Below are 26,446 nucleotides of genomic sequence, written 5' to 3' on the forward strand. Positions count from 1 at the left end.
ATTCGAATACGAAACGAAACAAATTCCGAAAACGAATGTAATGAATGCAACGAATTTAACTAAACGAATTTAGTTAAATAACGAATCGAAACGAAACTAAACTAAACGAATTTTTTCATCCTGCACATGTCTGGTAACTATGTAAGCTTTATTTCCACATATATAATATAACCCTCTACGTATGGACGGTATGCCTGCTTCTAAAAACTGGAAGCAATAACATGGAATCTCAGGAAACTGATATTTTCACATATTGGGAACTGTGAGCAATTTGTATTAAAAAGGGTTCTATTTAGTTCTCTTTAGTGTTAAACGGGGCATGTAATGTTTAAATAAATCTGTGGAGCGTCTATCTGTTTTGAAACCATCAAAGTTACTGATCTGTGCTCATTAGCTGTGGAGACTGTGTATGAGCCATTTATTCTGGTCCTGTTTAGATCAGTGAATTTGAGAGGCATTGCTATCATGGGTATTGTTCCTGTTTGGGGGTGTAAGTGAGAACACACCCAGCAGTTACTAGCATTGCTATGAGTTGCATACAATTTTAACATTTGGATGAAAGGGTTATTTTTCCATGTCTCAGTTCTCACAAACAACAAAAAGAAAAGAAACATCATCATAATTTTTTCAAAGGATATCATCACTTCAGGATTTTCTTGCAGTGACTGGCATGAATCCAGGTGAGCTTTCCCTCCAACTTGACAGCAGAACCGGTTGTCAAAAGCACTGAATGTGGTTCGTCAAATTTTGGTTCTAGTGGCTTTCTGACATGTCGCTTGACCACTACCCAGTCACCTGGTTGGATTCTGTGAATACCTGAAACAGAATCTGGATTGGGGATAGATTTATAAACACCTTCATGTATTTTATTCAATGTTCTTTGCAAAATCTGAACATATTCTAACAGACTAGAGTGAGAAGCTTGCAACTGTTGGGGAAAATATAGCCCTGTTTTGGAAGGCCCTCCAAATAAAATCTCATAGGGGGACAGCCCATGTGGTTGTTTAAGGGTAGTTCGTACAGAATATAGGGCTAATGGCAAAGCTTCCACCCATCCATTTCCTATGTCTGCTTTAGTTTTTACACTTCTGTTTTCCATTAAGTCTCTCAACTTTACGACTACTTTGTGGATGATAAGGTATATGGAAAGCTTGCAGTATGTGAATGGTTTCTATTACCTCTTTCATTACTTCCCCAGTAAAATGGGTTCCTCTGTCACTCTCAATAGTTTCAGGAACGCCATATCTACAAACTATTTATTTCAAAATTTTCTTTGCTGTTGTTTTTGCATTTGCTTTAGCTACCAGCCAGCACTTAGGCCAACCTGAAAACATGTCTCATAGGTGCCTATTCTGGGCATCTGAATGTAGTCTATTTTAATTCTTTGGAAAGGGAAATCTGGCTTAGGAAAATGCTTTTGGGGAACATGGACAGGCCTCCCTGCATTGTACAGAGCACAAGTGAGACATGAAGCACAAAACCTGGCTGTAAATGCACTATATCCAGGTGCTATCCAATAGCAGTCAGTAAGTGCCACCATTGTGTCCTTAGCAAGATAACTGATGACATGTGCCAGTTGTGCTAAAACTGGGTACAAACTCCTGGGTAGACACAACCTGTTGTCAGCGCTCCACAGGCCCTGCTGATTTTGGGTAGCATTACATTTGATCCACTTATCATTTTCTTCATCAGGGGCCTGGTTCTGTAACTGAATTAAAGTTTCTTACTGAATTAAAGTTTCTACATCCCACTGCTCTTGACGAGGGGAATCTATCCCTGCTACCTGGGCGACCCCTACAGTGGGTGTGCCTCCAAATGCCATAAGGACAGCATCCTTTGGTCCGCCAAAGCTTTTCCTCTGGCTGCCATGTCATTTCCCCTTGCATGTCCTTTTACCTTCAAGATGGCAACTTCTGCTGGTTTCTGAAAGGCCTCAAATAGCCGCTCTATGAGTTTTGCATGTCTCACTGGCTTCCCTGCACTAATCAGGAAGTTCCATGCTTTCCGAATAGGCCCAAAATCGTGAGCTATTCCAAATGCATATCTGCTGTCAGTGTAAACATTTCCCCTTTGGTTCTCTAGGAGATGACATGCTTTGAATACAGCACACAACTCCGCTTCCTGTGCTGACATCTGGGGTATCAATGCTTCCTGATGTAAAATGGTGTCTGTAGTGGTTACAGCAAACCCTGTGTTAGGCTCACCATCATCAGTGTAAAATCTGGAACCATCTACGAATAGGTGTGTGTCACAATCTGATAAAGGCTCATCTTTTGCTGGTGTGACAGAGGCCCTTTCTACCTCCATCAAAGCCATACAATCACAAGAAAAACTCTCAGGTTCTACATCAGTACCATTTGTTGCATCTTCCTCATCAATTATAGGAAGAAGAGTAGCTGGATTTAAAGTAATACATCGTTTGATTGTTAAATTCGATGAAGTGAAAAGAGCAGACTGGTACATGTCAAATCTACTGGCAGACACATGCCTGGTATTTACTTGATTCATGATTTCCTGTACTGCATGTGGAACATACAGGATCAGAACAGAATCTAGTACAAGCTCCGTTACTTTGTCTAGCAGCAAAATGCAGGCTGCTATGGCTCGCATACAACTGGGGGAGCCTTTGATGACAGGGTCTAATGAGGCTGATACATACATCACAGGCCTCTGTTTGTCTCCATGTAGCTGGGTGAGTACACCTACAGCAAATCCATTGACTTCATGACAGAACAATGAGAAAATCTTAATATAGTCAGCAAGTCCAATGGCGGGAGCTTCAGACAAAATTTATTAAGCTCCTTCATCTGCAATTCATTGTCCCATGTGTGTTTGAAAGGGTTTCTAGTGGTAGCCTCATATAGAGGAGCCATGCATAACCTAGGGAAGGCACGTAGTTGCCGTACATTTCTTGGCTTTTCAAATTTTTGTAGAGGTTTAACTCAAACTGGGGTTAGGTGATGGATTCCATGTGAAATGCAGTGCCCCAGGAAGATCACTTTCTCTTGGCAGTATTGTAGCTTATCTTTGCTAACTTTGTTGTTACTGTTATAGAAAAACATGAGAAGGCTTACTGTTTCTCTGCTACAAATGTCCTTTGTATCAGAACAAATAAGCAAATAGTCTATGTACGGGAGCAAAACTGTGTTTGGGTGTGAGGGGGACCATTGGTCCAATACTTGCTTTAACGCAGTATTATATTCAGAGGGGCTACTCACACAGCCTTGGGGCAGTCTTGTCCATGCTAACTTTTGGGCATCATGGGTAAATGAAAAAAGGTGCCAGCAATCTGGGTGCAGGGTTAAAGAAAGAAAGCATTTGCAAGATCAATCACTGTAAAGCAGGTGCTGGAGGCAGGTATTCCACTTAGTAAAGTGCGGGGGTTGGGCATGATTGGAGTATCTGCCTCAATTATATTGAATTATATTGTTAATGGCTCTCAAACATGCACAATGCGGTATGTCACCTGCCCACCCTTCTTGTCCGGCTTCTTTGCAGTTGGGAACAGGGGTGTATTGGCTTGAGACTTAATTGGTACAACAACCAGTGCTGCTTTCAAATGAGTGATTTGATCCTTTATCCCCTCAGCCTGAGCAATACTCAGTGGGTACTGTTTAATCTGTGGGAGATGGGCTCCTGGTTTAATTTTTATCATGACTGGTGTGCAATCCAGCAGATCTACATCATATTTGCTGGTGGCCCATAAATCTGTGGCAATCACTTTTAATTCTGGTGGAAATGGCGGAGTGGAGTCTTGGATATAAAATACTCCACAGCAGGGGCGTCGGGAGGGAGGGCTTGGGGGGCTGAAGCCCCGAATGTGACCCCGAAAAGCCCCGAGTCTCAGGCATGCAGCTCTCCATTGTTAGCCCCGAGCGGCGAGCGCCAGGACCGATCTGATCCCGAGCGCCTCCGAGTGTGGCTGAGTGCGGCCGACTGTGGCTGAGTCCTGCCGAGTGTGGCCGAGTGCCATAGGGCCTGCAACGCCTATGATGTGTGACATCCATCATAGGTGCTGCAGGCTCCAGAAGGCGGGAATTACAATGTGGCCGCCGTGCCACATCCCCCCTCGGCACTCGGGCAGGCGGCTCTACTCTCCTTCTCAGCTCCTAGTCTAATGACTGACTGACTGACTGCCTGCTGTGATACTGCATACCACGGCTGAGCTGAGGTAGGTCAGACAGTGTATGTAAATGTCAGGCAGATCAGTGTAGGTAGGTCAGTGTAGGTTGGTCAGTGTGTGTAGGTAGGTCAGTGTAGATAGGTCAGTGTAAGTAGGTCAGTGTAGGTAGGTCAGTGTAGGTAGGTCAGGTAGATCAGTGTATGTAGGTCAGTTTAGGTAGGTCAGTGTATGTTGGTCAGTGTAGGTAGGTCAGGTAGGTCAGTGTATGTAGGTCACTACTGTCAGTGTATGTAGGTCCCTACCGTCAGTGTATGTAGGTCAGGTAGGTCAGTGTATGTAGGTCAGGTAGGTCACAGTCCAGCCAAAAAAAAAGCCAACGTCACATACACCACCCACCACCCCCCTGTTTCCGGCCTTGGACTTCGGGCTGAAGCCCCTGGTTTTTTTGCCACCTAGCAACGCCCCTGCTCCACAGGCAGAATTTAAAACTTCTCCTGACAGACTACTGACCACTTGGACTCCTGTAGGAGTGTAGTCTATGTTTGCTAAAATTTGGTTCAAAATGTCAGCTCCCAAAAGATTGGTAGGAATTGTGTCTGAAACTAACGCTTTAGTGACAATTTCTGTTTGCTGTCCTAGCCTGAGTTTAAGTGGCTTGGACTCAACCAAATCAGTAGAGGTCCCGGTTAGGCCAACACCAGAGATAACATTTGTAGATAATAATCCTGGTGGTAAGTCCTCTATATTAAAAACACTTTGGCTTGCATCAGTATCTATTAAACAGGTTAATTCTTGTAAAAATACTTTTACTCTGGCCTTGGGACCATTGTCTCCCCTATTTAACATACCAGCATGGCATTTTCCTATGCCTGATCCACTGCTTTTGGCAGAGAACTGGGATCAGCATGAGGTGCCTCTAAGCTCCTTTCCAGTCTATGGTCAGGAAGATGGCAGAATTTGGCTATGTGTCCTTCCCCATTACAATTGTAGCATATAATTGGTCCCCGATTGCCATGATTTCTGAAACCTAAGGGGTTAAACCTCTGCATTGTGTAAAAAGGCTGTTAGATCCTGTCTCCTCTTATCCTCCCCTTCTTCCACTGACTCCAATATATTTCCTGATATTTACAGAGCCAAGGGACAGGCTGCACATGCTCAGTTTGGTGCGTATTGCTAGAGAGTTTTTTTTTTCTTGGGAGAGTGAGTGCATATGATTCAATCAGCACTATCCAGACAGAAGGTCAGGGGTCCTACATTCTCATAGGACTATCATGGAAGAATGAAAACTACTCCTACAAGCTTTAACCAGCCACAGATAGAAGTCACAAGACTGCTATATACTGCTGATGAGAAAAGGTATTTAGCAGTTTATATTTACTAAAACTATTGCATTTCCATGTTCTGTGTACTGTGGTAGACCAGATATAGTGAATGCAGGGTCCTGGGTTTAGTAATACTTTAAGGCTATGGCCTAGAGTGATAACAGCTAATACTGATATTTGTTGCAGTAATATAACATTAGATTAAAAAGTGGGAAAACATGCACACCACGGCATTTGTAAACTCCTACATGGGTGCATTTGTAGGTTGGAAGGGGTGGTTGGGGGGCAGGGTGAAAAATGCTGCTAAAAGAGGTGTCCCAGCCTGAGGGAAAAAGATAAAAGTCAACAGCTACAAATACTGTAGCTGCTGACTTTTAATATATGGACATTTACCTGTCCAGGGAGCCCGCGATGTCGACACCCCAGCCGATTTTTGGATCGCCTGTCAGGTGCTGCCGCCTTTCAGCTTCACGGCCAGTTCCCTACTGCGCATGTGCGAAGCGCACAACGCTTACTCATTGGCCCTGTGGCGGAGGAAGAAAGAGGGGGGCCGAACTTCGGAGGGACAGCTCCGCGGCCCCGTCTCCCGGAAGTGGGGAGACCTATCAAAAACAGGTACCCGTTCCCCCAGTCCCCCTGAAAGGTGCCAAATGTGGCACCGCAGGGTAGGAGGAAGCAAATAAGTGAAGGTTCCACTTTTGTGTGGAACTCCGCTTTAACCACCTGTTTTTACTACCCGCCAACCTCAAGTATAAGTTAAACTATATACAGATATACAGGGACTCTTTTAAGTCTGTGCGGTGTGGTATGAGGATGTAATTTCAGGGCTGTCAAGCTACCAGATTACACTGGGTGAGCAGCTCTTCCAGTGTATTTAGTAGAGCTCCACTGATAATGTGGCAGCCCTTCCTCTCTGTACCAGGGGAGCTGTCAGTTATCCTAATACACAGAGTGCTTGGAGCTCAAAATAAGTGATATTTTAATTTGGTAATTCCCAGGAATTTCTACTTTCTGCTTTAGCAAGTTTGTAACAGCAGAGATCACCAATGACGAATATTCAAACATTTAATGTCTATACAAGATTTAATTGGCCACGCTTTGGAGAAATCTAAGATCTGTATACCATAGGAGAGGGAAAGAAACCTGTTTAGCTACAGACAGCTTATGCAAACATTCCACTTTTTCTTGAAAATTCCCTTTAAACCTTTGAAAATCTCAAGATCTTTTCCTTATTGTTACTTTGTATAGGCATGATTAGAATTATGTGGAAGTCTGCTATTATTAGTCTTCCTGTTTCAACTATTTGCAATTCTATTACTGAAATTCTTGCCGACTGGCAGAGTAGGTTATCTATGCCATCATTTTTACTTGTTCCAAATTAAATCTGGACTACAACTTCATGACATTTTCTGTGGTTAGAAGTTTAGCTACTGCAAAGGGAACCTGATTACATCTATCTGATGCAAGTGTGTCTAATTATTCATTTGGGAACAGATTCCCGGAATAATATTCTTTAAATTTAAATTACTTGGAATTTTTGTCCTTGTGCTACTATTTCACTAAAAAGAGTATCTGCAAACAAAAGCCAAGAATGAAGTATAACATGATATGTCATTAAAAGCAGGTGTCTTGCCGAAAAAGTTCCCCCGGCGGATAAGGACCCCCCTGCACTGCGCTTGCACAGCGCTTGAGCAGTACGAAGCTTGCCAAAAAAGTTCCCCTGCAGCGCTTGAGCAGTATGAAGCTTGCCGAAAAAGTTCCCCCCGGTGGAGAGCCGCCGAAAATAGCCAAACATACACAGCTGAGAGTCAGCTGCACACAGCGCCTGCGCAATGAACACCACGCGCCTGCGCAATGAACACCACATTCTAACAGACGCTCCCAATGCTACCAAACAATGCCGCACGCTCCCGATGCTCGTGCAAACAGATCTGCCCTTTAATTTAATATTCGCCCTCTTCTGTAGCATCCGCCCCTTACCACGATATGACAGTAATACACCCGCCCCTTGCAGAATAGCACGAGCATCGGGAGCGTGCAGCAGCTTTGGGCACAATGTCCTGCTCATTGCGCAGGCGCCGTCTACAGCTGACCCACAGCTGTTCAGCTTCGGAGATTTTCGGTGGCTCCCTTGTTGTTCGTACTGCGCAAAGCGCCTGCGCAGTACAGGGGGGTCATTATCTGCCGAATGGAACTTTCTCGGCAGAACACCGGTGCAGCACAAAGCAAAGTCCCGCAGTGATGAAGCACACTACCTCAACATGTTGTTGTTGGTGTATAATGGAATCCCACCACGATATCTGAAGTAACCACAATATCTGGCTGAAGTAAGAATGGCAATTTCATCAAAAAGACCTGCTGACCCATCCTTCTAGAAATACTGGTTGCCTGGCTACCAGGCTGATCCAATAACTTAAAAAGACCCATACCATCCCTTCTGATATCTCATTAACCACTTTAGGTCCGCCCTATAGCAGTGTAACTGCTACAGGATGTCATCTGTGCACCAAATCACACACACAAATATATAAATATATATGTGATCTGACACTTCCGGCTAGAGACGCGCAACTCGCCAATCAGGCAGAGAGGCAGAACTGCGATTTGTAAACTAGGCAGATCGCTGTTCTGAGAAGAAGGAAGGGATGGAGTTTGTGTCCCTGGGAATGAATTTCATCTCTTCCCCTAGTAAAAGCAGCTCACACAATATAGTAAAACACTGGCTAGGCACACAGTTAACCCTTTGATCGCTCCTGATGTTAACCCCTTCCCAGCCAGTGTCATTTCGCCTCGACTATTGCAACTCCCTCCTCATTGGAATACCTTTACATAGACTATCCCCCCTTCAGTCCATAATGAATGCCGCTGCAAGACTCATCCACCTTACCAACCATTCAGTGTCCTCCACCCCTCTCTGCCAATCCCTCCAATGGCTTCCACTCACCCAATGAATAAAGTTCAAAGTACTAACAATAATTTACAAAGCCATTCATAACTCTGCCCCCAGCTACATCACTACCCTAGTCCCAGAATACCAACCAAGCCGGTCTCTTCGGTTCTCCCAAGACCTCCTACTCTCTAGCTCCCATGTCACCTCCTCCCATACTCACCTCCAGGACTTCTCCAGAGCTTCTCCCATCCTTTGGAACTCCCTACCCCAATCTGTCCGCCTGTCCCCTAATCTATCCATCTTTAGACGATCCCTGAAAACCCTTCTCTTTAACCACTTCCCTACCCAGCCATAGACATATGATGTCCACAGATGGGATCTCCCTTCCTGTGTGGACGTCATATGACGGCCTGGAAATCCCGGCCTTCTAGGGGGCGCGGGCGCCCGTTGCGTTGCTCGGGACCCGGTGCGTGTGCCCGGTGCACGCGATGTCCGCCGGACACCAGCGATTGGCCGTTAACCGGGCCGGACCCTGGATCTATGTGTGTAAACACACAGATCCACGTCCTGTCAGTTGAGAGGAGACCGATCTGTGTTCCTAGTACAGCGGAACACTGATCGGTCTCCTCCCCTTGTAGTCCCCTCCCCCTACAGTTAGAATCATTCCCTAGGAAACATATTTAACCCCTTGTGTCCCCCTAGTGGTTAACCCCTTCACTGCCTGTCACATTTACACAGTAATCAATGCAATTTTATAGCATTGATCGCTGTATAAATGTGAATGGTCCCAAAAATGTGTCAAAAGTGTCTGATATAATGTCGCAGTCATGAAAAAAAATCGCGATCACCGCTAAAAAAAAAAAATAAATATTTTTTTTTTAAAAAATGCCATAAATTTATCCCATATTTTGTAGACGCTATAACTTTTGCGCAAACCAATCAATATACGCTTATTGCGATTTTTTTTTACCAAAAATATGTATCGGCTGAAACTGAGGAAAACATTTTTATTTTTTTTTTTAAATTGGGATATTTATTATCACAAAAAGTAAAAAATATTGTGTTTTTTTCAAAATTGTCGCTCTTATTTTGTTTATAGCGCAAAAAATAAAAACCACAGAGGTGATCAAATACCACCAAAAGAAAGCTCTATTTGTGGGGAAAAAAGGACATCAATTTTTTTGGGGTACAACGTTGCACGACCGCGCAATTGTCGTTTAAAATGCGACAGCGCTGAAAACTAAAAATTTTCCTGGGAAGGAAGGGGGTAAAAATGCCTTGTATTGAACCGGTTAAAGAAGCTTATCCTGCTTCTAACTAATACACCATTTTACTTCCTTCATCAGCTCATCCCCCACAGTTATTACCTTTTGTATCAATTGACCCTCCCTTTTTTTTTTTTTTTTTTGACCTTCCCTGTAAGCTCTAATGAGCAGGGCCCTCTGATTCCTCTTGTACCAAATTGTAATGTAACTCTAATGTCTGCCTTTATTTTGTTAAGCGCTGCACAAACTGTTGGTGCTATATAAATCCTGTATAATAATAATAATAATAATTAGTACATTGACAGTGCTCATTTTTAGTTGTATTAGTGTCACTGGTCCCCAAAAAGTGTCAGTTAGTGTCAGAATGTCTGTCACAATATCGCAGTCCCACTATAAGTTGCTGATCGCTGCCATTACTACTAAAAATAAATAAATAAAAATTTACCATAGTTTGTAGACACTATAACTTTTGAGCAAACCAATCAATATACGCTTATTGGGATTTTTTTGTTTACAAAAATATGTAGCAGAATACATACTGGTCTAAATTTATGAAGAAATTAGATTTTTTCATTTTTTTTATTGGATATGTTTTATAACAAAATTAAATAATATATATATTTTTTTCAAAATTGTTGGTCTTTTTTTGTTTATAGCGCAAAAAAAAAAAAAAAAAAAACAGCAGAGGTGATCAAAACTCTATTTGTGGGAAAAAAGGACATAAATTTGATTTGGGTACAACATTGCATGACCTCAATAAGTCAATAGTTAAAGAAATGCAGCGCCATATCGCAAAAAAATGGCCTGGTCATGAATGAGAGTAAATCTTCCGGAGGTCAATTGGTTAATAATACCTGTACATAAAGGCTGATGAAAGAGTTTTTATTACATCATCTCTCCTGTTAAAGCTGGCAAGCAAACCTTAGATAGAAGCTTTCTAATCTGTGAAGGACTGTTTGTACCTTCAGAATTCTCATCTTAGTTTATCCTATTGCAGGTGCAGTTAGCCTTCCCACCTGTAGGTGGCTCTGTATCATTATTGCATCAGAAACAGAGTCTCGTAAGGGAATTGATCCCTTAGTGATTCCATACAGTGCCACGAGAGAAGAAGTGGTCTGATTGGACACAAAACACAACACGCTGGTTGATCGAAAAAAAACTGATTCGTCATTGGGCATATGGATCCAATGGCTTCAATACTGTCACTAGTCACTGGACTAGTGACAGTATTGAAGCCATTGGATCCATATGAGCTACTGTTAACATATTTACCATGGTCATGTTGTTTCAAAAACCAATTTAAAACATGTTACATCTGCAGCATTTCCTGTTATGAGGTGACAACACTCTGTCATTGTTCCCACAATGGTGCGTCTGCATTGTCACCCTGTCATTGCAGTGAGTACTACAGGTGGCTGAGCCAAGATTCATTATACAGGCATGTTCCTCTGATGGAACCTTAAGGAAGCCTGGAATGAGCAATGCCATGCAGCTATTGCTGGAGTGCGTGCTGAAAGGACATAACTGCAAAGAGTTCGTAGGAGATCAGCAGCACCAAGGTGCAACAAAGCCTGAAATAAATGCTGAAAACAAATATAAAAGAAAAAAACATGGCAATTTCTGACAAGCAGAGCTTTAGCAAGCTAAATGGTAATCAGTTAGAGTTAACATCTACTTTACCATCACAAAGGCAAAAAATTCCCAGCACACTTAACCAGCCAGCCTGCAAAATAAAACAAATAAAAAACAAATAAACCCAATGTAACAATTCACGTTAAAAGCAGAGAATTTAGTTCCACACATTTTGCAAATATACTGTATTTGTGCCTACATCAAGGCTCCTCTGTATACTGCGGTCCTAACTAATATTTTTGAGTGTCACCAAGTTGGAGCACATATAACAATAGATAAATTAGGGGCAAGTTTTCCCACTCCTCCTTAAGACCCTTTCACACTGAGGCGGTTTTCAGGCATTTTAGCACTGGAAATAGCGCCTGTAAAGCGCCTGAAAACCGCATTCCATTCGTTTCAGTGTGACTTTTCACACTGGACCGGCGCACTTGCAGGACGATAGCATCTTTGGGGTGGTCTGGGAGCGCTGTATTTAGCGCTCCCAAAACGCCTTGAAATGAATGGGCAGCGCTTCCCTTCTTTGGGGTTAAAAACTCCCCACTTGTGCCTGCTTAAGCAGCGCTAAAGCACTGCAAAAACGAGCCGCGCTTTAGCGCTAACGCAGCTACAGCCCCAGTGAGAAAGGGGTCTTAAAGAGGTTGTAAACCCTTGTGTTTTTTCACCTTAATGCATTTTATGCCTTACGGTGAAAAACCTTCTGTCACTCAGCAGCCCCCCCCCCCCCCCGGTTACACTTACCTGAGCCCTGTGTTTCCCTCGATGGGAACGAACACACCAGCAAAAGCCGGTGTCTCGTGTCCTGACTGGATAGATTGATAGCAGTGCAGCCATTGGCCAAATCCAATGATGTGGGTGCCGGGGGGCGGGGCTGAGTCCTGCTTTCTGTGTCAATAGACGCAGAAGCAGGACACGGAAGCGCACCCGCATGGGTGTCCACGAAGGAGAGCGCTTCTCCATCGGGGCACTCGAAGGGGCCAGGAGCGCCACTGAGGAACCCCAGAAGAGGAGAATCGGGGCCACTCTGTGCACAACCAAGAGGTAAGTATGACATGTTTGTTTTTGTTTTTTAAAACCCTGAACCTTTACAACCCATTTAAGGTGCAGGGACGTGCCCAGCAAGAGCACAATGGCAGCTGAAAGCATCTTATGTGTCCCCTTGCCAAATCCAGCAAATAAGCTATACAAAAAAGATGGCAACCACCCCAATTTACAACTAGCCTTTGCAGTAAAGCGCACATGGAAGGGCAATGCACATGCCAACAGACAAATATAACAAGCACACATGTCAGGTAGTCTGCAAAAAAAAAAAGAATTCACATTAACCACTTGCTAACCGTGCTATAGCCAAAAGACGGCTACAGCGCAGTCGCCCAGTTCTGGGAGGACGTCTATTAATATCCTCCCAGAATCCCGTCCCTCTGCCAATCACTGTAGCCCAGTCACAGCTGATCCCATGTAAACAAATGGCAGTTATCAGCATTGTCTTTCCTCAGTGCTGTCACTGTGTGAGGAAAGGAAAGTTAATAACCGGCTATCCCGTGACAGCACACATTTACACTGACCACGCCCATCAGTGGGACCTCATCAGTGCAGCCTCATCAGTGCCCATCAGTGGGGCCTCATCAGTGCAGCCTCATCAGTGTCCATCAGTGCAGCCTCATCAGTGCCCATCAGTGCAGTCTTATCAGTGCTCATTAGTGTCCATCAGTGCAGCCTCATCAGTGCTCATCTGTGTCTATCAGTGCAGCCTCATCAGTGCCCATCAGTGCAGTCTTATCAGTGCTCATTAGTGTCCATCAGTGCAGCCTCATCAGTGCTCATCTGTGTCCATCAGTGCAGCCTCATCAGTGCCCATCAGTGCAGCCTCATCAGTGCCCATCAGTGCAGTCTTATCAGTGCTCATTAGTGTCCATCAGTGCAGCCTCATCAGTGCCCATCAGTGCAGCCTCATCCGTGCTCATCAGTGCAGCCTCATCAGTGCTCATCAGTACAGGCTCATCAGTGCCCATCAGTGCAGCCTCATCAGTGCACATCAGCGAAGAAGAAAAATTACTTATTTGCAAAGTTTTATAACAGAAACAAAAGTTTTTGTTCTTTTAGTTTTTTCAAAATTTTCAGTCTTTTTTCATTTGTTTAGCAAAAAAAAAAAAAACCATTGCTGATTAAATATCACCAAATGAAAGTTCTATCTGTCTCACTAGGTACAGTATTGTATGACTAAGCGATTGTCATTCAAAGTGTAACAGCGCTGAAAGCTGAACATTGGCCTGGGCAGGAAGGGGGTGAAAGTGCCTGGTAGGCAAGTGGTTAAAAACAGAGGGTTTAGTTGCACACCTTTGAAAATATATGTGGAAGCAACATCTACTTTAATATCGACTTTCTAAGAAAAAAAATGATAAATGAGGTATTTTACCAGAACATAATTAACATTTATCACTAATTAACAGATTTTATTTTGAGTGGGTAGACATTATTTAGTGAGAACATCTGGTGCAAAGTTTAATTCATGTATCCTTTAATATTCTACTATAAACCACATTGATATCATTTAATTATTATCATTTATGTGTCTTGGTAGTACATAACTGTTAGACAAATGAACTAATCAAACTTGCTTATGTTATTTCTTACACCATCTGGATATAATAAAATCATTTCAGGGCCAGATGTATTGCCAAAATTGTTATCCCTCAATTTAATTGTGTGATTTTTTTTTTTTATGAGAGTCATTTAGTTTGTGACAGTTGTAAACACCTAAAATTAAGGATATAAAGTAACAACCAGTCTTGTCTATAAGAACTAGAAGGAAATAATAGGAGAGATGTTGTCTGTAGCAAGCAACTGTAGGGAATGTGCCCCGAAGATTACAGTGGAACTCCACTTTGTCAGCGAGGAAGTCCGTGTGGACGTAACGCCGCATACGGGGGCGGAGTTTTCCTGTGACGTCACCCGCAGCCTTCTCAGCTGTTCGGACGCGAACAGTTTGGGTTCTAACTGGATTACCTTACTGCATTGAACTGCTTTGTTTTTTCAAGTCGCGCTGTAGCGCTGTTTTAATACAACTCTGCTCTGGAAATGTTAATAAACTGTTAAACAGTATACACTTAGAGGTTTTTCCTTTTCTCTATTTTTGGGGAATCTCACCTGATACTATTTCTTAACACACCACACTGAAGATTTTTAACAAGGAATCTACAGAGTGATTTGACTCACTGTTTCCAGCTTGTATGAGATTACTGGCGGATGTTGGTATTTTCTAAGAGATCCAGGCTGTTACCAATTCTTTGTGAACCAGGCTTATTTGACCTCCTATAATTTACAGGTCCATCACGTCCGGCAAGCGCATTTTCCTATTGGTTTGAATTTCATTGGTGCTTGTGAAGAACTACATCAGTGTTTGTTCCATCAAGATTATTGGCACTGTCCATGAGATTATAAGAACTTTTAATTTTTTTATTTGTTATTGCGCTGCACTAACTTTGTATTATTTAATGTTTTCTTTAGGTTGGTGAATCCTATAGTGTTCAACTTGCATCTCACATTTGATAGTTATTGTTTGCGCTGATTGCCCTTAGTTTTATATTAGATATACCATGGAACACAGTCATCAAGTGGAGAAAATATGGCACAACAGTGACATTACCAAGAACTGGATGTCCCTCCAAAATTGATGAAAACATGAGAAGAAAACTGGTCAGGGAAGCTGCCAAGAGGCCTACAGCAACATTAAAGGAGCTGCAGGAATATCTGGCAAGTACTGGCTGTGTGGTACATGTGACAACAATCTCCTGTATTCTTCATATATCTGGGCTATGGGGTAGAGTGGCAAGATGGAAGCCTTTTCTTACGAAGTAAAACATCCAAGCCCAGCTAAATTTTGCAAAAACACATCTGAAGTCTCTCAAAAGCACATGGGAAAATGTGTTATGGTCTGATGAAACCAAGGTTGAACTTTTTGGCCATAATTCCAAAAGATATTTTTGGCGCAAAAACAACACTGCACATCGCCAAAAGAACATCATACCCACCGTGAAGCATGGTGGTGGCATCATCATGCTTTGGGGCTATTTTTCTTCAGCTGGAACAGGGGCCTTAGTCAAGGTAGAGGGAATTATGAACAGTTCCAAATACCAGTCAATATTGGCACAAAATCTTCAGGCTTCTGCTAGAAAGCTGAACATGAAGAGAAACTTCATCTTTCAGCATGACAACAACCCAAAGCATACATCCAAATTAACAAAGGAATGGCTTCACCAGAAGAAGATTAAAGTTTTGGAATGGCCCAGCCAGAGCCCAGACCTGAATCCGATTGAAAATCTGTGGGTTGATCTGAAGAGGGCTGTGCACAGGAGATGCCCCCCGCCAATCTGACAGATTTGGAGTGGTTTTGCAAAGAAGAGTGGGCAAATATTGCAAATAGGTCAAGAAGTGCCATGCTGATAGACTCATACCCAAAAAGACTGAGTGCTGTAATAAAATCAAAAGGTGCTTCAAAAAAGTATTAGTTTAAGGGTGTGCACACTTATGCAACCATATTATTTTATTTTTTTTATTTTTACTTACCTCCACCTAAAAGATTTCAGTTAATTCAAAATGAGTTGTACTGTTTATAGGTCACATTAAAGGTGTAAAAAGTTCTGAAATAATTTATCTTTGTCTCATTTTTTACATCACAGAAACCTGACATCTTAACAGGGGTGTGTAGACTTTTTATATCCACTGTATCTAGTAAATCTAGCTCTAGCCTTGCCATTTAAAATTATCCCTCTGCAAGCAATTTTTAAGGTTATGTCTTCTGTGGTCTCTTAATTTAAGTAGTAAAATACCTGCCTGTACTCTTTTTCTCTAGTGCAAGTCGACCGGTTCTCCCCCATTAAAAACATTTTTGCTTCTGGCCAATTTTACATTGCAGAGATCAGACAGTGGCAGGACAGTTTTGCATTAGTGAGAATAGGAACAGCCACAGCAAATGACTGCCAAAATTCTATCTGCCTGTCAAAGCGGGTCTATAATTGTATGATGGATCAGCATGAGGTACTATTAAGACTACTTAGACAGATATTCACTAGAAAGACTGTCATAGGTCTGTCAGGCTGCTTTCACAGGGCCAGCAATTACCAAGAGGATGCTGTTACAGGGCCTGCATTTTTCTTCAGAATACTTGTCAAAATACGTTTTTTCTCATAGAATCTCCATCCCCTACCCACCTACCCACCTTCAAGCACGATCCTTTGCAGCCAGCAATAATAGACCCCCAGGAACAATAGATCCAGATTCTAGCAACACAAGGCCCCCCTAAGCAACAATAGATCCCCTTAGCAACAGTAGATCACCGAGCAACAATAACCTCCCTTCCCCTTGCAACAACAGACCTCCCAGGAACAAAATACCCCCCCCCCAGCGATATTAAATCCCTCTAGAAACAACAGACCCCCAGCAACAATAGATCCTCTCTGGCAACAATATATTTCCCCCAGCAACAATAGATAACCCATCAGCAATTGCCACCCCCACAAAAAATATCCCCCAGCAACACTAGACCCCCCCCCCGATGTAACAACCTTGTAGATATGTCACCCCCACCAGCAACAATAGATCCTCCCCAACAACAAGAGATCTCACCAGCAACAATAAACCCATGCCAGTAACAATGCAGTAGATCTTCCAGCAGCCATCATCAATAGACCTTTCAGCAGCCAACAGCAATAGATACCTCCCTCAGCAATAGTTCCCGCCCAGCAACATTTTACCCCATAGCAACAAAAAATTCTTCCAGCAAAAATAGATCCCCTGCCAGCAACAACAGACCTCCCCAGCAACAAATGATTCCCCAGTTACAATAGATCCCCCAGAAGCTAGCATCATTAGATCCTCCAGCACCCCGTTCAATGCTGGAAGTGCCGGAACTGCATTCCCCCGCATTCCCGCTGAAAAAAGTTCTGCTTGTCCTATTTTTGTGATTTTTTTGTCCTGCACCCCTAAATCCCCTCTTCTAGAATGATGTATGTAGCACAGGTAAAGAGATTAAAGTGACTGGCGTCCAATTTATTTTTGACCTCACCATGCACCAAGAGCCAGACCTGGAGATGGAAATTTTAGCCTGCTTATGAGGTCATTCTGCATCACCCCAAGAATAGCAGTGCTAAACTTTCTGTACCCAGTGCAGGGCCAAATAAGATCTGTGGGCTGTGCTTTCCCTTAGCAACCATAAGAACAATTTGGATTTTCTTGTTAAATAATTTTTAATTTTATAGATTGTAATGAATTACAATAAATCAGTATTGTAAGAAAACAAGTATTATGAGATAAAGTCAAAACATACATTAAAACTTCTTGCATAAATAAGAATTAATAAAATAAAGGTAAGATTGTAGTATATTATGGTAGATTATATAATAAATAATGCATTGTGTTAGATTATTCACATTGAAGAATAAAATAGAATGTATTAAATAGAAATTAGATTACAAGTGTAAAAACATTAGTCAGGTATTATTATAAATACCTAATGTTAGAGAGGGGTAATGATAAAATAATAATATAAAGCAATGTAAAACAATAATGGATTATAAACTACAATCAGGGCCAAGGTCCAATTTGGATTTTCATACTGTGTGGAATGTGTTTTCTGTGGATTGTCTTTTTTCAGAAATGCAAGAAAGGACTGTCACAGAGCTGTGCTTTATTGTGCTATTGCAATTGGATATTCGCTGGATCAACTTTACCTATAAATGTTAGTATCTGGACAGGGACAGGATGGCTGATACCAAAGAAAACCTACACATAGACATAGCTCCCAACTGTCCCTGATTTTGAGGGACTGTCCATGGTTTGGAACAATGTCCCTCTGTCCCTCTACCCCCTCATTTGTCCCTTATTTTGGTCTGATCTATATAGTTGTATATAAAATGCACTTTTTATCTTTCAAAAAGTGTTTCCCAGTGCTAAACCTTTCATCCAATTTCTAAATTGCTGCATTTGTAAATTTTAAAAGCCAATATAAAGGAATAGCAGTGGTAAAAAAAAAACACTTGTGGATTTAATTAACCTTTTTTTTTGGTTAATTCTCCTTTAAGGGCGTGTGGCAGGGGGGTGTGTCCTATGCCTACATACATTTGCTAGTAGGTGTCCCTCATTCCCATCTCAAAATGTTGGGAGGTATGCTCATAGATACAATTGTAAGGATGGAGCCTTGCAGAAGTTGGGCTCCTTGCACAGTGCAAGAGATCAAGCACAAGCATGTTTGTTACCCAGTAGGTTGAACAAAAAATTAAAAAATGATTAGATTCCCCTATCCACACACTCTATGTGGTTGGGGTAGTCCTCCCAACTGAGCTATTGTATTCTAGCAGTGAGGAGACTTCCGTTGTCAGAATACTCTGATCAGCGCTGCTAGCTATAGCTTGCGGCACTGTTGGAGTGGGAAGAATCCAACAGGGTGGTTGTGCAGAAGTTAATCAATAGATCGACTTCTGTACAACCGGCTTGGCTGTAGGCAGGTGCAATCTTTTTTTCTCCACTGCAGGTGGCGCTCTTCCGCAGCAGCACTGTTGTCAGTGAGTAAGCCAAGAAGAATAAGGTCCCTCTATGGATTCCTGGGTCACTAATCTATCCTATTGGGTGCTGCCACCCCATGTGACTTTAGCCGCCATCTTGGGTCAGACAAAGCCTTTTTAAGGCCCTGGCTCCCAGGTTTGGTGCACATATTTTGGAAGTTGGTAGAGTAGGGACAGCTACCCCACCTGTTAGGAACAGTATTAGTGGTTATGGAGACGTTCCTGACGAAGATGGATAGCCTTGGGTTGCATCTCCTTGGACATTATCCTGCTTGGATATGAGACGGCCAGGCCGCACTCTGATCTTTTTACAGATGTTGCCAATTCGACTAATACCTGCTCTCTTCTCATTGCTGGAAACTTTGTGTGTACCCAGTTGGGTTGCCTTCCCACCGGGTTTGTTGTGGACTGTTGCAGTTGCGATACTATTTCAATACAAGTTTTCAATTGCACCAATTATTAACACCACACCACGCTGCACTCCACCTACATGCCCATACATGGATCAAAATTCGGCTGGTACCCGATGAACGATGAATATCAATTCATGTATGGTCATCTTTGGGACAGCTGACTTCTGCATTGGAAGTGCTACATGGTCTCTGAAAAGAAGTTCCTTGTGCTATAGTGACTGTCCCTCAGATTTCTAGGATTGCATTACTCTGCTGCAATGCAGAACCGCCATATAGTCAGCTGTTTGTTCTTCTTATCAGGAGATAGTGCGACAGACTATTGCATAATCAAGGAAAGACTGTTTAGCTGTACACTGTGGATAAATACAGACTATTACAGTATTATCTGGTAGATAAAGTGAACTGTTTGAGAAGAAACTTCCTCAAGGTGGATCATTTTAACAGCTTGCCGACCAGCTGCCATCATTATACTGCGGCAGGTTGGCAAGGTTACACGAATTGCCGTAGGTGTACGTCGGCCGCTTTAAGAGCAATATCAGGCACGTGCGCCCGCAGCGCGACGCCGAAGCCGATGAACGTGGCCTCGATGTCCACCGGCCACCCGCGACCGCTCCACAGAGAGCCAGAATGGGGATTTGTCAATGTAAACAAACAGATCCCCGTTCTGACAGGGAAGTACAGAGTGATCGTCTGTTCCTAGTGATCAGGAACAGCGATCTCTCCCTACTGCCTGTCAGTCCCCTCCCCCCACAGTTAGAAATACCTCCCAGGGATCACAGTTAACCCCTTGATCGCCCCCTAGTGTTAACTCCTTCCCTGCCAGGTTCATTTATACAGTAATCAGTGGCTTTTTTTAGCATTGATCACTGTGTAAATGTCACTGGTCCCAAAAAAGTGTTCAATCTGTCTGCCGCAATGTCGCAGTCCTGCTAAAAATCGCTGATCACCGCCATTACTACTAAAAAAAAAAAAATTATAATAAAAATGCCATAAATCTATCCCCTATTTTGTAAACGCTATAACTTTTGCGCAAACCAATCACTATCGCTTATTGTGAATTTTTTAACCAAAAATATGTAGAAGAATACATATTGGCCTAAACTGATGAAGAAATTTGATTTTTTTAAATGTCTTTTTTGGATATTTATTATAGCAAAAAGTTAAAACTATTGTTATTTTTTCAAAATTGTCGATCTTTTTTTGTTTATAGCGCAAAAAATAAAAACCGCAGAGGTGATCAAATACCACCAAAAGAAAGCTCTATTTGTGGGAAAAAAAGGATGTCAATTTTGTTTATGTAAAAAGTCGCATGACAGCGCAATTGTCAGTTAAAACGACACAGTGACGTATCGCAAAAAATGGCCTGGTCATTAATGGGGTACATCCTTCCGGGGCTGAAGTGGTTAAAGGGACCACAGACCAGCAAGTAATATCTTGAAGAGACAATACATTAGTTACTACTTTGTTGCTTTGGAAAGAAATTTGCTTAGTGTGCAGTTGTTCAAGACCCCAATGCAAAGCTGGACCAGGGTCAGTTTGCAATGAAGATCATACCTAGAATTCAACTTTAGAATTCACATCTATGCACTTGCGCATAGCATCGCGCTACTTATGTTTGTTGTGGTGCTTTGCCAGAGATTCTTAATAATGCACATATACCACAAAAACAAATGATCTGTACATAACAAGGAATTGTTTGCCAAAAAAGAAAAAATAATGTTGAGAAAATTGAATAAAAAACTATTATTTTTTTTTTTTTACATACTGTCATCAGTCAGTGTCCCTGATCACTGCCACACTGGTCAGATGATGACGCTGTACTGCACTGGTGACAGTAGGTAAAAACAAAAAAAATGGGAAAAAAAACAAATTTTATTTAGTTTCATATTTTTTCAAAAAATTGTGACAAAAAAATGACAACTTAAAAAAACTTGTCATGACTCTTACTAAATACCTCAGACTGTCTGATTTCCAAAAAGGGGTAATTTGGGGGTATCTGTACTGTTCTGGCGTTTCAGGGCCTCAAAAAATGAGATTATCAGCACATCAGGATTGATCAATTTTCATATAGAGACTAAATAATATACACTGATTTGGGGTATTTTCACCAAAGAAATGTAGCAGAATACATTTTGGCCTAATCTATGAAGAAAGATTAAAATAAAAGTCCAAAATGCAGCGCTTGTTTCATATAACAGGTCTTTCCAAGAAGGGATAGATATGAAAGGACCCTTCACCAGCTTCAGTGTGTATGGAAAAGCACACCACACCCAATGTGAATCCAATCTGCTTACCAGAAGGCAATAATAAATAGGCATAAGCTCATCAATTACAAGGCATCACTGCATCGCTTATCCAAACACTGATGGTAATAGACTTGATCCAATCATAGAATATAGCTTTTAATGGGCACTTATTCACTTAAAGCCATCAAAATCACAAACTCTAAGGATATGGTAGATGTAATTTATCCAAATAATAGGTCAGCGATACCCAAATGAAAACAATAAGGCAGCAATAGCGAAGCCCATCAGGTATAAAAAGCAAATTTATTGTAGTTCACTTACAGTTAGTCACAGGATACAGACATCACGATGTGTAAAACCGCAGCTCTCATCGTGCTTGCATCTGCCTGCCTGACATGTTTCATCCAATGGAATTTCATCAGAGGCAATGAAAGATTACTTGTTTGCAAAAATGTTATAAGAAAACCTAAGAAAACATTTTTTTTGTCAAAATTTGCAGTATTTTTTGTTTATATAGCAAAAAATGAAAAACACAGTCTTGCATGACCATGCAATTGCCAGTTAAAGTAGCACAGTGCTGAATAGCATAAAATGCCCTGGTCGTGAATGGGGGTAAAACCCACTGGAGGTCAAGTTGTAATGTGTGTTATCTCATATGTTTTATTGAATAGAAACATTTTGTATATTGATTATAAGCAGTTCATGGTTTTATGTATACAGTATCTCACAAAAGTGAGTAAACCCCTCACATTTTTGAAAATATTTTATTATATCTTTTCATGTGACAACACTGAAGAAATGACACTTTGCTACAATGTAAAGTAGTGAGTGTACAGCTTGTATAACAGTGTAAATTTGCTGTCCCCTCAAAATAACTCAACACACAGCCATTAAAGTGGGGTTCCACCCAAAAAAAAAAAAAAAAAACTACATGAAAAATCCTAAAAAAAATACAAATAAACATCTGGATATTTTTTTTTTTTTTTTTACTCACCTCTAAATGCCTGTTGCTAGGGGGTCCCTCATAGTCTGCCTCTTTCAGTGCCTGGGCTGGTGACATCACTTCCGTCTCGGCACAGGAAGGGCTCAGCTCTGCTCCCTCCCTCCTGTCAATCATCTGGGACCCATTACAGGTCCCAGGTGACTGAGCGGCCAATCACGGCGTGCGGCGCCGCTCGCGCATGGGCAGTGGGTGCCAGGCTGTGAAGGCACGGAGGGGGAGACGAGCGGGGCTTCGATCTCCTGCATCGCTGGACCCTGGGACAGGTAAGTGTCCAATTAAAAGACAGCAGCTGCAGTATTTGTAGCTGCTGACTTTTATTTATTTAATTTTTTTGACTGGCCCTCCTCTTTAATGTCTAAACCTCTGGCAACAAAAGTGAGTACACCCCTAGGTGAAAATGTCCAAATTGGGCCCAAAGTGTCAATATTTTGTGTGGCCACCATTACTTTCCAGCACTGTCTTAACCCTCTTGGGCATGGAGTTCACCAGAGCTTCACAGGTTGCCACTGGAGTCCTCTTCCACTCCTCCATGATGACATCACGGAGCTGGTGGATGTTAGAGACCTTGCGCTCCTCCACCTTTGAGGATGCCCCACAGAATTTCAATAGGGTTTAGGTGTAGAGACATGCCATTAATGTCTAAACCGTTGACAACAAAAGTGAGTACACCCCTAAGACACACTTGTCATTGTACTCCTTACCTGGTTGCCTGGTTGCCGCCACATACGCTTAACACCATCTAAACCAAATAAGTTTATCCTGGTCTCATCAGACCACAGGACATGGTTCCAGTAATCCATGTCCTTAGTCTGCCTTTCTTCAGCAAACTGTTTGCGGGTAGGGATGAGCCGAACACCCCCCTGTTCGGTTCGCACCAGAACATGCGATCAGGAAAAAAGCTTGTTCGAACACGCGAACACCGTTAAAGTCTATGGGACACGAACATGAATAATCAAAAGTGCTAATTTTAAAGGCTTATATGCAAGTTATTGTCATAAAAAGTGTTTAGGGACCTGGGTCCTGCCCCAGGGGACATGGATCAATGCAAAAAAAAGTTTTAAAAACGGCCATTTTTTCAGGAGTAGTGATTTTAATAATGCTTAAAGTCAAACAATAAAAGTGTAATATCCCTTTAAATTTTGTAGCTGGGGGGTGTCTATAGTATGCCTGTAAAGGGGCGCATGTTTCCCGTGTTTAGAACAGTCTGACAGCAAAATGACATTTCGAAGGAAAAAACCCATTTAAAACTACTCGCGGCTATTGCATTGCCGGTCCAACAATACACATAGAAGTTCATTGATAAAAACGGCATGGGAATTCCCCACAGGGGAACCCCGAACCAAAATGAGAAAAAAAAAATGACGTGGGGGTCCCCCTAAATTCCATACTAGGCCCTTCAGGTCTGATATGGATATTAAGGGGAAACCTGGCCAAAATTTTTAAAAAAATGACGTGGGGGTCCCCCTAAATTCCATACCAGACCCTTCCGGAATGTCATTTTGCTGTCAGACTGTTCTAAACACAGAAAACATGCGCCCCTTTACAGGCATACTATAGACACCCCCCAGCTACGAAATTTAAAGGGATATTACACTTTTATTGTTTGGCTTTAAGCATTATTAAAATCACTGCTCCTGAAAAAACGGCCGTTTTTAAAACTTTTTTTTGCATTGATCCATGTCCCCTGGGGCAGGACCCAGGTCCCCAAACACTTTTTATGACAATAACTTGCATATAAGCCTTTAAAATTAGCACTTTTGATTTCTCCTATAGACTTTTAAAGGGTGTTCCGCGGCATTCGAATTGCTGTTTGGCGAACTTGCGAACAGCCAATGTTCGAGTCGAACATGAGTTCGACTTGAACTCGAAGCTCATCCCTATTTGCGGGCTTTCTTGTGCATCATCTTTAGAAGAGGCTACCTTCTGGGACAACAGTCATGCAGACCAATTTGATGCAGTGTGCGGCGTATGGTCTGAGCCTTAACAGGCTGACCCTCCACCCCTTCAACCTCTGCAGCAATGCTGGCAACAATCATACGTCTATTTCCCAAAGACAACCCCTGGATATGATGCTGAGCACGTGCATTCAACTTCTTTGGTCGACCATGGTGAGGCCTGTTTTGAGTGGAACCCGTCCTGTTAAACCGCTGTATGATTTTGGCCACTGTGCTGCAGCTCAGTTTCAGGGTCTTGGCAATCTTCTTATAGCCTAGGCCTACTTTATGTAGAGCAACAATTCTTTTTTTCAGATCCTCAGAGAGTTCTTTGGCATGAGGTGCCATTTCAAACCTCCAGTGACCAGTATGAATGAGTGAGAGCGATAACACCAAATTTAACACACCTTCTCCCCATTCACACCTGAGACCTTGTAATACGAATGAGTCACATGACACTGGAAAGGAAAAATTGCTAATTGGGCCCAATGTGGACATTTTCACTTAGGGGTGTACTCACTTTTGTTGCGGTTTAGGCATTAATGGCTGTGTGTTGAGTTATTTTAAGGGGACAGCAAATTTACAATGTTATACAAGCTGTACACTCAATACTTTACATTGTAGCAAAGTGTCATTTCTTCTGTGTTGTCACATGAAAAGATATAACAAAATAGTTACAAAATAATGAGGGGTGTACTCACTTTTGTGAGATACTGGAAGTGCCAGAGGTACCTTGGACTGAGACTGCTCTCATAGGGTCTCAAATACTGGCCATTCTTCATGCTCAGCAGTGTCCTGGTCCGTGATCTTAGAGAAGACTACCCTCCTGTACTGTGCAGAGTTTCTGAGACTGCACTGGGTACCAATAGTCGTGCAGCGCTGGAGTTTAACCATATGCCAAAGAGACTGGCCTCATGGTCCCCAGCTGTAAGGCCTTAGACTGTGCAATATTCATAATTGTTTAAGGAGAAGATTGTCCTCTCGCAGCTTATTGCTAACCGTCCTTGAGTATCTCATGCCCCAACCCCTCTCCTGTTACAAGTTTTATCAGTACCAATTTTTTTTTCATGTTCAATTTTTTATTGGTTATCAGAACATAAAATAACAGATAAAGAAATTAAGAGAAGTATACCAGGATTCACACCATTACACAGTTACATAGTATAGCGAATGCATTTTTTATAAATACATTTAGGCCGGGTTCACACTGGAACCAGCTGCGGATCGCACAGGAGCGCTGTGGATCCCTGTTCCCTGTTTCAGGGACAAATCAGGGCTGAATCTATGCCTGAATTCGGCCCTGAAACGGAGCCAAAGACGCACAGCATTTCTGTGCAGTGCGCTCTGCAGCCGCAATGGAGATATGTGAACCGACTCCATAGGGAGCCGGTCACATTCTTCTGCTATGCAAATTGGATGCAGGGAAACCTGCATCTAATTCTCATAGTTGTGAACACAGCCTAAGTCAGTATAATAAATGTAAATAATCCTTCAAATTCATATCTTTAAATTCAGTTTCTAGATAGTAAACAGCCAAGAATAAACCTATTCACCCCTAGGGGAGCAAACTGTGAACAGGTCTATTCTAACATGAATAAATAAAAGAGAGAACAGGATGTCGTCTAGTAAATCAATGTACTCTAGTGAGTCAAACCAACCAGAAAATGGAATCTCTGCAAGGAATAAGCAATACCAACAGGCTACCTAGTGGTAGTTAAGAATGAGCGTACAAGTCTTTTAGTACTGTAGATGAGGATGTATAATCCATACGTGCCAGTGCTTCTTACAAAAGAATTACGTTATCATTTTTAAGTGCTAACAGTAATTCATAGTACGCCTGGGTGTTGATTCTAAGAATGACATCACACAGGTTAGGGGCCTCAATTGATTTCCACACTTTCGTTATGGTAAGTCTAGCAGCTATAAGAATATTTGCCACTAATATTCTGTATTGAAGTGGGAAAGTGTCAAGGTTGATACCTAAAAGGGCCATAGTAGGTGATAGTTTTAATAAGTTGACTGTGAGAGAGGCAGTAAAGGTGGATATTGAGTTCCAGAAACT

Source organism: Aquarana catesbeiana, linkage group LG01, assembly GCF_042186555.1.
Source record: "Aquarana catesbeiana isolate 2022-GZ linkage group LG01, ASM4218655v1, whole genome shotgun sequence".
NCBI lineage: Eukaryota > Metazoa > Chordata > Amphibia > Anura > Ranidae > Aquarana > Aquarana catesbeiana.